This window comes from Ornithodoros turicata, chromosome 9 (genome assembly GCF_037126465.1).
Source record: "Ornithodoros turicata isolate Travis chromosome 9, ASM3712646v1, whole genome shotgun sequence".
Classification (NCBI taxonomy): Eukaryota; Metazoa; Arthropoda; class Arachnida; order Ixodida; family Argasidae; genus Ornithodoros; species Ornithodoros turicata.
The window spans coordinates 10,120,929-10,132,977 of NC_088209.1; the positions used below are offsets into that span (position 1 = coordinate 10,120,929).

At 44.2% G+C, this 12,049-nt stretch overlaps 1 long non-coding RNA gene across 2 annotated transcripts; it reads right to left on the reverse strand.

Moving 5' to 3' along the window:
• Positions 1–5,620: 5,620 nt before the first annotated feature.
• LOC135369287 (uncharacterized) lies at positions 5,621–8,211 on the reverse strand. 2 transcript variants are annotated; one of them, XR_010415050.1, is made up of 4 exons: positions 8,120–8,211; positions 7,851–8,041; positions 7,243–7,316; positions 5,621–7,085 (listed from the first exon to the last, which is right to left on the reverse strand). It is a non-coding gene; the product is annotated as an uncharacterized LOC135369287 (long non-coding RNA). The 2 variants fall into 2 exon arrangements; XR_010415049.1 differs by having other exon boundaries at positions 5,621–7,316.
• Positions 8,212–12,049: the final 3,838 nt, after the last annotated feature.

Sequence of the window (12,049 nt, forward strand, 5' to 3'; positions counted from 1 at the left end):
GAGGAAGAGTTCCCGCCTCTTGACCTTGACGCTGGTGACAACTGGCTTATCACAAAAGAAGGCAAATCAAATGAACGCAGGAAGACTTTTTTTTCTAGGCGCACATTTCGCGCGCGTTTCTTTGCCAAAATCAAGCAGGCGGGGCTAAAGCGTCTGTTGCGATACAGTGCCTAGTTTCGTTGGTTCTGCGGTTATCCGTGGAGGACTTCGTATTTCTGAAGAAGAAAGAGACAGAGAAGTTGGGTTCGCAAGTTCAACTGAAAAAAATTAATTTCCCGCAACTACAAATTGTCCAAAACCCCTCAATGGTGACAGAAGTTTCCAGACGGTGATTGCCGAAAGTCCGACAATTCTCCGAGAAGTACTTCGCCAGTTACAATTTTTATCACTTTAGCTGAAAGACCCTGTATATATAATCACTCACTGTGTCTAGACTAAGCATATGCCTGCATTGACTACGGTGCACTCACAGTCTACAGGGAACATGACGTTTTGATGAGGACCTGACATCATGTATTTCCTCAGAGGAGACGACACCCCTGTTCTCCATACAGGCTGCGAGATATAACCGCTTCCTCTTCACCATGCGTTCAGAATCTTTTGGACACTTATCCTGTTTGGCTTCAAGTTCTTCTTACGTTTCAAAAACGACGCATCTAGTTAATCGAAATCAAAGCATCCCGGTGAGCACTTGTACCTCCTAGCATATCAGAACAAGCAATATGTGCAGTTCCTTTGCATTTCGTCGTACCGTTTCTTCCGCGAACACAGTCTGAGTCTTCTTAGTGTAAAAACTCTTCCGGGATATCCACGATGCGTTTCCAGGAATCACTGTCATCGCATTGTCTTAGAAAGTGCACTAAAACACACGCGAATACTGCACAAGGGATGCATGATCCCTACCAGAGCAAACGAAGACAAAACAAACTTGCTGCAACATGCAACACCTTGCGACGCTGCTTCCAAGTTCCAACTGACGCTCTCACTCTCTGGCCGTTTGAATATGAACAGGGTTACCAGAAGCCAAAGTCTCAAGAAAAAGTCGCCCAAAAACAGCCAACTACAAAAAGAAGAAAAGTAGCCAAAATAGCATATAATAGAGAAAAACTGATGTTCTGAGGCTGGAACAACATAGAAGGGACAGATACAAACAAAGCCTCAAATGCCTATGAAATCAACGATGAAAGATGAAAGTCACTGAAAAGGTTAGCCAGCTGTAGGGATCGAACCCACATCTTCTGGATGGAGAGAGAGGCGTGTTAGCTTAGCTCAATTGGTAGAGCCCTGGACCGGTAATCCAGAAGATGTGGGTTCGATCCCTACAGCTGGCTAACCTTTTCAGTGACTTTCATCTTTCGTAGCATATAATATTTCGTGCCAGAAAAGGAGTTATATTGCTTTCCTCATGTGTAATTTTGCATTTATTGCTTTATTCCATAGTGTCGCTTTTAAACTTTTCGAGAGATATATCTAAGGGCACGAAAATATGTGCAACATCTGTGCTACATCTGTGCAACCATCCCTATCACGAACTTAAATGCAGCGTGTTTTTGAATGTGTCATGGGACATCCTGTTCCGGAATTCTGTCGTGCCCGTGGCTGATTAATAAGGCGCGCCATTGATCCACGAAATAGTCTACGGTACGAGAGGCCGCGACGATGCGAATGGCAGAACACGCAAAATAATGTAAAACTAATGAAGTCGGAGTTGGAACTAAAAAGAAAAATTTGGAGATAATGTAAAACCCACGGCAACAAAATTGTGCAGAGTTTATGGTGATATTGCTGTATCGTTAAATCCCAAGGTTACCAGAGAGTCTTCGATGACATTATTCCCCGTTATGAAAAAGTGTCATTTCTGGCTGTGCTCTTGGCATTGAAGCATGTTGTAGCATGTTGCAATCGGGAAACTGAGTAAAATAAAAACTGAAAACTAAGCTCGTGACCTGAAACAGGGTCAGCGATACGGGAAGGCGAGTAAGGCGATCGCCTTAGGCCCCGCGCTAGGATAGGCTCCGCGCACGAAGCCCTCAACCAGGGATTACTTTTTTTTAAAAATCAAGTATGCAATTAATCGCACGCAAATTAGAGGAGAATGTGTTATGTGCCATTCCGTCATGTGATGAGAAAAAAAGTCCCACTTTTAAGAAAAATCCGCCAGCCCTGCAAGCTATACCGAGGATTTCGCACCCTTCTCTCCTGCTGCCATACTACTAAAATCTTCCACTGAGAAAATCGTATCTTTTCATTACTGCTGGTGTGAAACAGGCCCCGCGATGTGCCTTTGCCTCAGGACCCGGAAACCCCTGGCACCGGCCCTGTCTGAACCTTCCAAAATTGAAGTAGCCAAGCTTAATCTTTTCCCGCCAATCGTACCAGAAACTAGCCCAATTTGGAGGTTTATAGCCCAATTAGGTAACCCTGAATTTAAATTCAAAGCCGCCCACCGTACCGAGGCGCCCTCACAGTCACTGCATCTGCAATCGGCCTACCTCGGATACCTTTTCTCTTTTTTTTTCCTTTTTCTGCTTCAAATTAGTTAACTTAACTTCGGTCATTTTTTGGGATCTATTGATATTTGCTGGCGCTTATGATATTCACCTGGAATACAAGGCAAGTACGAATTGAAGTTACAGCACATATTTTATCCCAGATGCAGCTGGATAAAAAAGCAACAAAAAGAGGCCATGCATCTGATAAAATAGATCAAAGTAATCGATGAATGAGAACCAGAAGAGCATATGACAACAGTGGACTCTGGACTCTTCCCCTATGAGATCACAAAGGGTGAAGCTGCCCAGCCTGGGATCTCAAGTGGGTTAATTGACCATTTCGGGAACAAATCGCTACCCGTGATGTTCCAGTTGGAACTTCTGGAGCCATCCGAGACCAGAGCGATGCCACTGATTTCACCAAAGTGGAACCAACCACCGCACTTGTGATCCAGCTGGGGCCATCCACATTCAGCTGAAACCGTTCTGGGACCATCCAGATTCAACTGGAATCGACCCGGATTCAACTGAAACCATACTGGGAACAGCCCAGATGTTTGCCTGTCCGGGGCCGAATTTCTTGGGAAACAACTGTCTTTGAGAATTCGAAGAAACCGTTGTGTCGCAGAATTGTCGTCGTTTTCAGTTTGTACTTGTCATGGAAGGCAGGATAATTGCAACTATTGGTTGCCGCTTCTTTTGTTTCAGTTAGCACTACAAGGGAGGTTGAGCTCACACATGTCCACCGCAACGCGCCATGGATGAACCGTGGTTGCATTCACAACGCTCCATGCCACCTGTAAATGTTCGCTTAGTACCCTCTAGCCGACATGCCAGTTGCGGTACCAAGTTATTCATCTCCCACTTATTTTTTGATCCTCAACCGTCTTGAGCGCCACCTTCTCAATGGTGACGAAAAACACCAAGTCGAAGCCGTGTACCTTTACCCCTCTCACGCTTTAGGATTTCGTTTCACCCCAAATACTGCAGTGGGCTTTTCTGTAGAATTTTAGACTGTTGTCATGCTGCACTGAGAATGGAGTTGGCGAGTGTGAAAATAGTTGAAAAGTGTAGCTGTTAACTCTGCTTACCAAACAAACTATGCCGTCAGGACGATTGACGATCTTGTGAGGGCGTTCAAAGCAGTAAAACTGGCAGCCGAAAGGGATACCACGGTGGTTCTGCATGCAAGTGAATGATGGTTAGCTGTGATATATCGAGCGTCTCCGATCTGCACAAAGAAACGCAAAGGAGATGGTGGTCCCTTTGCACTGCAATGTGGCATCTCTTAATTGGATTTCGAGAAGAATACATATTACCTAAACTAAATCTATCATATCAATTGCTTTCACGTTAGTGACACTGTAGTTGTAGTGTTTGATAATGCAGTGTGAAAAATGCTTTAGAATAAATTAAACTTATATGCAATGGGGTGGGCAAGACGAAGTTACTACAGAGTGAGAGAGCTATCAACAATTAACATGACGTTCGAAGGAGATTGTTCTCGGAGTCAGGTATATACACTTCGGTTTTGCTCCGTTCGCGGTCTTGCCAACGAATCGCATTGTGTGCTCCCAGTGAAGTAAAACAAAAGGGTAATAATGGACGCAAAATATTTCCTTGAAACAAAAAAAATAAATATTTTCTTTTATCAGAGTTACTCCAAGACGAATGGAAAATATGTTATTCGACATCGACGTGCTGTACTCAGTCCACTGTAAGAGCCGCTGTGTTGAATGAGGACTCACGAATTTTACACGTGAGCCCAAGTGCCGTCTCTCCCTTCACTGCCCTACTTAATGAGCTACATCTATGGTTATGACCTCAAAGTTTGCTAAATTTATTGTGATTACGTGCGGTCTTCTTTTTAGCGTTACGTGTATCACTGAGGCCCAGAGCCGTCTCGAGGTTAGCTTCCGCCTGGGGGACGATCGCACGAAGCGCCCCCACCGCTCCCTCAACTAGACGTCCTGTAATCAAAAAAGAAAGAGCTCATATGCACTTGCGAGCTCAAAGTTATCTTAAATCTCATTTTATTGGCCAAACCTTGCTCCCGGAACCTACCGTTCTGCGCCCCCTGTGGCGAAGGCGCTAGGGCGGCCACCCCTCGAACCCCCCCCCCCCCCCTCTATCGGAACGGGTCTGATGAGGAAAGTCTAGAAAATTAGCAGTTTACATATGAATACTTACATACAAGTAATCGTGTCCATGCATGCATGGCATCTTGGTGTTGGGCGCTGCAAGATAAATGAATATTCGTAAAGCTGTCCTTGTTCGATAGCGTTTCGAGGCACAGTGTGGCCAATTGGCTGGTGCTGGTCTCTTTTCCCACAAAACGCGTCTTGCGGATCGGGTGCGGGTAGCGCGCCTGGGTTGAAGTTCCCACCCGCGCAGGACTCTACTTATAGACAACTACATTACGTGAGCCAATGTTGCGCTAATACATTTTGTCGTTCAGGAATCACAAGCGGGTCAAATTTTCATAGATATTTCGAAGGCATTCCTCGTGGTACGCTCTGAAGTCCGTAAACCCATGAATAGAAGTGAGAAACTTGCAAACTTTTTGCTTCTATTTCTATAGGTAACTACGTTACCTATACTCTGATTAACCCTTATACACGGGTTAAAGCGTAACCCGTAGCCACTTTCCAAGTTGATGCCCATGTAACTCCTATACAGAGGTTAAAGTGTAACCTATACCCACACACTGCGTTGCTACGTTTGTAACTTTTATCTTAAAGCTATTCAGGGAAGGCACCTCCACAGAGAGGCGCGGTGAGGCGTCCCTGAAAACACTGCAGGAACTCGTAATAAGAGAAGCACACCACAGAGAAATGTGTGCTAACACTATTGGGTAATCATAACCATGCGTTGTGGATGCCGACTTGCTGTATACGAAGCGAAGTAAACTCGATGCCGGCATCTTTTTAGAAAAATAAAAAAATCGCTATACTAAAAAAATTGTGGAGCTCAGTTGCAAAAAAAAAACGAGTAAGAATGGAACCACTGAACGAATGGAACCACGAATTAAACGCATGTCATGAGTTTCCAAAAACCTCACGGAACTAAATATCGTTCACTGCATGCCGCTATGTAAAGTATTTCGTTAACTAAAATGTTGTGACACGTTCTCAAGGGCATCTTGCCCTATAAAACGCAGGAAATGCTAAGCGAAAATATGAAGCTTTTCTTTTTTTGCAAACACGGAGTTCCTTTATTATCAAGTGTCCATATACCATAATATTCTATACTCTAAGAAAAAAAAAAGACTATCTTATACCCATTTCGGTAGAGCTACATTGCAACCAGCTTTACCTTTTGTGTATAACTGCAGAGTAGAAACAAACTACAGAGTAGAAGCTTCTACCAGTTTGGGTAGGAAATTCTACCATTTTCTCTTAGAGCAAACGTGAGAGAGAGGAGCAAGGGAAAGGGACTCCGTCGCTTATGCCCACGAGGGTGAAGTCGCGTGTGAATTGGCACGAAATGGTAAAAGTACCGTCCGGCTGCAACGCTGGGTAGAATATTCTACCTTTCCTTCTTAGAGTGTACGCACCATACTCGGAAAATAGAGTGTGAAATTATTTATTACCTTCATATGACACATTGAAAGACTCTTCAAAGGATGAATTGTAACATATTAAATAGCAGTAATATTAAAAGTTCAACATGCAATACACTTTGCGCTGAAAGTCACAATCGAGTTGACTAGTCTCCCCTTCAGTGGAGCAAAATATCCTCGAAGATTCATGAATAAAAAAAGGCGAATGTGAAATATGAGTATCACTAAACTGCAGAACACCTTGCACTGAATGTACATATAAAGGGATTGAGTTGAGAAGTTATGATGATGATAATTAGGATTTTTTATGGCGCATCGACAACTATGGCCATAATGCGGCAAAGTTGAGAAGTTACTTTTGTCTATAGCAAAATAGGTAATTCGTACTCATCCTCACATTACGCGTGGAAAAAATCATCTACATAAAAGTCTAATGAGATAAAGAACTCCAACGCATTTTACACTTAAGGCACGTTACAAGAAATCGGGTTCCACATAATGCAACTTCCGAATCTGACCACATTTTACCAAATGGGATCAATTCTGCACCAAAAATCTGCACATTCATTTCCTGAAACAACTCCTCTATGCTGGTAACAACGCAATCGACAACCACATTGGAGCACATGTGGTGGCCTGGATTACGTCATAAATAGCCCATTTTTTTTTCAGATAACTCTGCAAACTTTGATCTGTCCTCTCCATCTCCATCTCCTCAAGTACCTCACCTATACATTCTGTTGGCTGGCTGTCATCCTGTACTCGTCTGCTTATCTAAATACAAAAATTCAAATAATGTATGTATCTCTAGATAGCTTCAAATGTTGTCCCACAAGTATCACAAGAAGGCAAACTGAACCTGCACACTGAACAAAGTGGTCACGAAAGCACTGGAAATACCTAGTAGACAACCTACAATGTTGGCAAATATGGGTTCGTACATGGCTGTCTGGCTACCTGGGTTTACGATGAATCCCGAGCTTGCGGAGAGATGTGGGAAGGACCTGGTTTGCTGCTTTCTCTCTGAGCCTCTGCACAGTTATAGACTGGGATTAGACTGCTGCTGTATTTCTGTTGGACTGTTCGTATGTACTTCTGTGGCACGAGATATCTATACACCTACCTATACCTATACACTATTTCCTTACCATCAGCCAATTCTGATCGGATTCCACACTATTTCCTTACCAATACTGTCAAGAAACTCATGGCTGTGTCCATCAAAGTTGGAACCAGTGGAGCTGCGCTATAGCCTAGGTCACCTGCGAAGAATAATCTTTTTTTACTCCAATATTCTGCACAAATTGCATGGCCTTAATATATCGGGTGCTTTTAGTCCATCCACTTTCTGCGCTACTGCACCGAATGCAACCGTAACATTATAAATGCTTTGGTCATGACGTCTCAAGGTCACAATGACCTGCGAAGCGCCAAATGTTAACAGTTACACAAGTCTGATGTGGAAACGCGCAGCTCGCTTATCCTCCCTTTCGGGATTCTGTCATGTAGTGAGAGTCAACCAAGTGATGATAGCCGATATTTCAGTGCAATGATAGATGAAAAAAAAAGGACAAGTAAGCAACCGTTAGAATAACTGGTTAGGAATCGTCTGAAACAATAGTGACAGGGAAAAGAACAAACGTCTAATTCAGGAGGAGGAAGAAGCAGTCGCAATTATGATTCGTCTTTGGGATCACTAAAAGCGAACGCATGCAGAAGTTTCTTAATGTAACGTAATCACCGGCTCAACGCATACATAAAGCTAACTGCTCATACGCGTTCCTCGTGTTACTAACCTGTTTCAGTCAGTGCTACATGCTTGGCTCGTGCATGGTGATAACAACAGCATGCTACTTCCAGTGCATGTTCATTTTCGTCCATTTCCCAATAAATGCATCACAGTCAATGCCGGCGTCCGTGCAGCGTCCCCGTGTCAAATCTCGAATATGTCTGTGTGCGTCCGTCACATCATATATCCACCTGCGAGCTTCACCCACGCAACATTGCACTAACATGAGAGCGAACTACGCAGGAAACTAATATGCAAATACGGAAGGTTACTTACTATGTGACTTCGAATTCCGTTGTTTCCAATGCAACGGGTGTCGAAGCGGCGAGGTATCACACAGCAAGCGAAACTCTCCTCCGCTTTTTTGTCTGATACACGCTGTTGCAAACTGCCACTTGCCGTTCAACCGCCACCTGCCGACGTTAGCTTCTCCATACGTTAGGTACATGACGCAATAATTAGCAAGTGGTATCCCTGAATGAAGCCCTCGCGCGGACCACTATATGTATGCGGTTTAAAATTTTATAATCGCTGCATTATATGTCCACTCCTATTACCGTTTGAGTTCACACAGTTACTTTATTGACCTGATACGCATTTACCTCACTCAACCATGAAATAACTTAGAGCTATAAATCGGATGGAAAATATAAGTGCTTGCACTGAGGAAATTAGTAGATTTTCTTCGCAAACATAAGTACGAAACTTTCGCGAAACTGCGGACCACTTCGCTTTTATAAGTAACGCTGGTAACTTCTCCAAAAAACGCCGGCCATAGGCGTAACGCCACTGTTTCTTTCGCAATGTAACCTGTAAGAGGGCAGCAAACGTCCACATCTATCCTTTCAATGGGCTGTAACCTTTACATCGAGCACAAATGACTTGTATTTCACAAGTTAGATGCGTTTCAAAGTAACGTTAGAGGGAACCAGATTAAGGCTGTACCTCGTTCGCTTCTGCTGTTAAACCTAGAGTCACTAAATAAGCTGCGCCTAAGGGTATCGACACTGAGGCAAAAAGGAGAGTTGGAGCCTCCATGTAGTTTCCGTTTGACCTCCAGCCCCACCTCTACCTCGATAGCAGAAACAGATGAAGCTGAAGTTCGGCTGTGGATGAGGGCCACATTTCGAAAAGCGCTCCGTGCATGGCGCTGGAGGCCAAACGGAAACAACATGGCTGCTCCAACTCGCCCTCTTGCGTCAGTGTCGATACTCTGACGCGTAGCTTATTTAGTGACTCTAGTTAAACCTATGTAATCGCAGCAATGGCCAACATATGCCGACTTGGTTGGAATACTTTTTTCCCGATCGGTCGCAGCACGAACTACGTTCACGACTCAAATGACATACCAATGTGCTGCTCTTCTTAGTCCAGATTAATGACCTCGATCTGTTTCCTCAACTGCACGTTTCTTTGCTTATGATTGTGCTATTTCCCGGAGAATTGAGGACAGTTCTGACATGACTAATTTACAGTCATAGCCTCTTCTATAGAGAATATATTAGGGTTATCGGCCTTAATTCGTTATTGCCTATCGGTTAGGGTTATCATCCTATCTATAGGGTGCTCTATAGCCTCCTCGACAGAGAAGACTATAGAGAAGGATACGCTCCAGCATGCTTATAACAAACTAATATCATGTGCGAACAGTGGGACATGAAACTGAACCTAAGCATATGTATAGGCGCATGTATATATCTCAGCGTCATAGCGGCGAGCGCTGACTGAGAGCTGTTTCATCAGTAACATTCAGTTTTAATCTTCAGCCGTGTTCAAGTATTTTGATGCATTGCTAACTTCTGACCTTCATTAGAAAGCACAGTTCGAACACGTGCTATCATGGGTAAGCCACAATGTCCTAACGTGCAAACTCCCACGTTTCAAAATCCACAATAGCAACATCACAAATTGCAAAATCAAAACTTCTGTGTGCAAGGTCTGCGAATGACAGTGTTTAAAAGAGGATTTATGTGAGCAACTTCCGCACTCCCCGTTGCGAAGTAAGCTCAAGAACACGTAATTCATTGGTGGATAAGGGACTACTGGAAGTGTGTCCTTTTGCGCTTCATCACGACCGGCCACGACAAAAATATGTAAACCAAAAGCAAATAATTACTGCAACTAATGACCGCTTCGGTGGCAGATTTTTCTCTAAAAAGTGTCTGCCGTAGGTCCCAAAACTGGTAGTACCCATTTTAATGCCAACGGCGCCCTACTTTAGATGTTATGTTTTTCAGCAAACTCATTCGATTTAAATTATGACATATTTAAATAATGACTGCCTCTCACTCATTCGCACAGTGCGCAATTTGTAGGTGGTGTCGGAGAGATACTTCTAAAAGAGAACTTCCTTTGATTGGTGAACCCGTTCGGGAATTATTTAGCCCGGGGATTTAACTGAAACACCCTTTATTGTGCTGTAGTAGGCACTATGTTATTTCAAGTTTGTTGATAGTTGTCCTTGATTATTTGTCTTTTTGTTACCTGATTCCGTTCTTATAGCGCCCAAAGAACAAAGAATGCATAATGCAAGGTTACTATATCTTGGCTATACAAGATGGCATTATATGTCACAGAAATAGCACATCACGACTCAGTAGTTGTGAAAAGGGTAAAAATGTTTGAAGCTATAATTCGCTTTGCAGTGGGCACAGAGACGGCAAAATTTACACAATGCATATTTTGAGCTAAAAGTTGTCAAAAATAGTGCAGCGTACGTGGAAGTCCTTCCAGAACGTGAGCATCTACAGTGTGTCCATTGTGTAGATATGGCAGAAGCTTTACTCAGCCTAGGATGTACAATTACCTTTTTGCGCTGCATATTTCTCATAATGGTCAAAGGCCCAACATACTCCATCGTAGCACTTTCCCAAGTCAGTTTTTTCAAAATTCTGAAAAGAAGTCGTGTGATAACAATGTTATATTGATCAATACAGTTACACAACTACGTTACTTATTCGACAATATCAAATACAAATGCCAAGGTCACACACTTGACACTATGACAGAAAAGAAAAGCTTTTTTAAAAGAATGTTGTGACGATTTAACGGTAAATGCGGGGGAAATGCGTTATCATTAAGCGCCTGGTCTGTGCATAGCAGCAAGCCCACTGCGCAAGCCCTCACTCGCCCTCACCCTCACGGTCTTCACGTGCACATGCCGTCACCCAACCTCGCCATTACGGCTCTCACGGGCACATGCCCTCACTCGCGCTCACCTTCACGGCCCTCACAAACGCAAGCCCTGAATTCATTAGGATCTTACCCTCATGAGGTCTCCTGTGAGTGCACTCATTAAGTCTGCGGTAGAGCCCTGCGCTGATGAGATTTTTTGCATCCGCATCCGACCCGCATCCGCAGCATCCGCAACAGTTTACATAGGCATCCGATTCGATGAGCAAAACGCAATATCCGCATCCGATATGGAGAGATTCTGCAATGCGTGGAACGCTACCTCGCCGATGCTCGCGTGGTTCGAGATGTCAGAATGCCTCCTCTCCCGTCTTGGCCGTGCATGGTCAGAGGTGAACCCGAGCATGCGCTTGCTGTCGGCGCGCAATACAAATAAGTATCTGGTCGACAAATTACAACGGTATATCCGCATTCGATCCGCTACCGAACCGCGGCTTTCACATCCGCGTCCGAGCCGCATCCGACCTTCAGCGATCTGCATCCGATCCGCACACCGCAGGAAGTGCTAAATTTCATCCGAATCCGCAAGTATATTGCGGATAACCGCGGATATTCGTTTCGTCCGCGGATGGTGCAGGGCTCTAGCCTGATGGGCACCACGTCTGTGTGAGTGAAGTCACCGGTGACGTCTGAAGGGTGTGAGTTCAGTACTAGTGCATTCAGAAATGAGGTCAAGTGACGCATGCGAGACGATTTATGATTACGAAGGCACTCACAACGTGACGACTTGAGGAATGCGAAGCCTGTTGACGGCACTCAAGGCATGAGGCCTATGGTGAGTGCACTCACCGATACGGTTTAACGCTCAAGCAGTTGCAAAACCGTATGAAGGCTCTTATATGGCTATATATAGTTGGTGATATGGTTCCTGGGACACAACTACATACCTCCCGGCAGGGTGCACTTTAAAGGGCTGGTGTGCACGTTTCTAGCAATTCCTTCTATGTCGTGACTGGGACACAGCGAAGCGTCCTGAGCTGACTGATTACTTGGTGATATGGTTTCAGCAACACA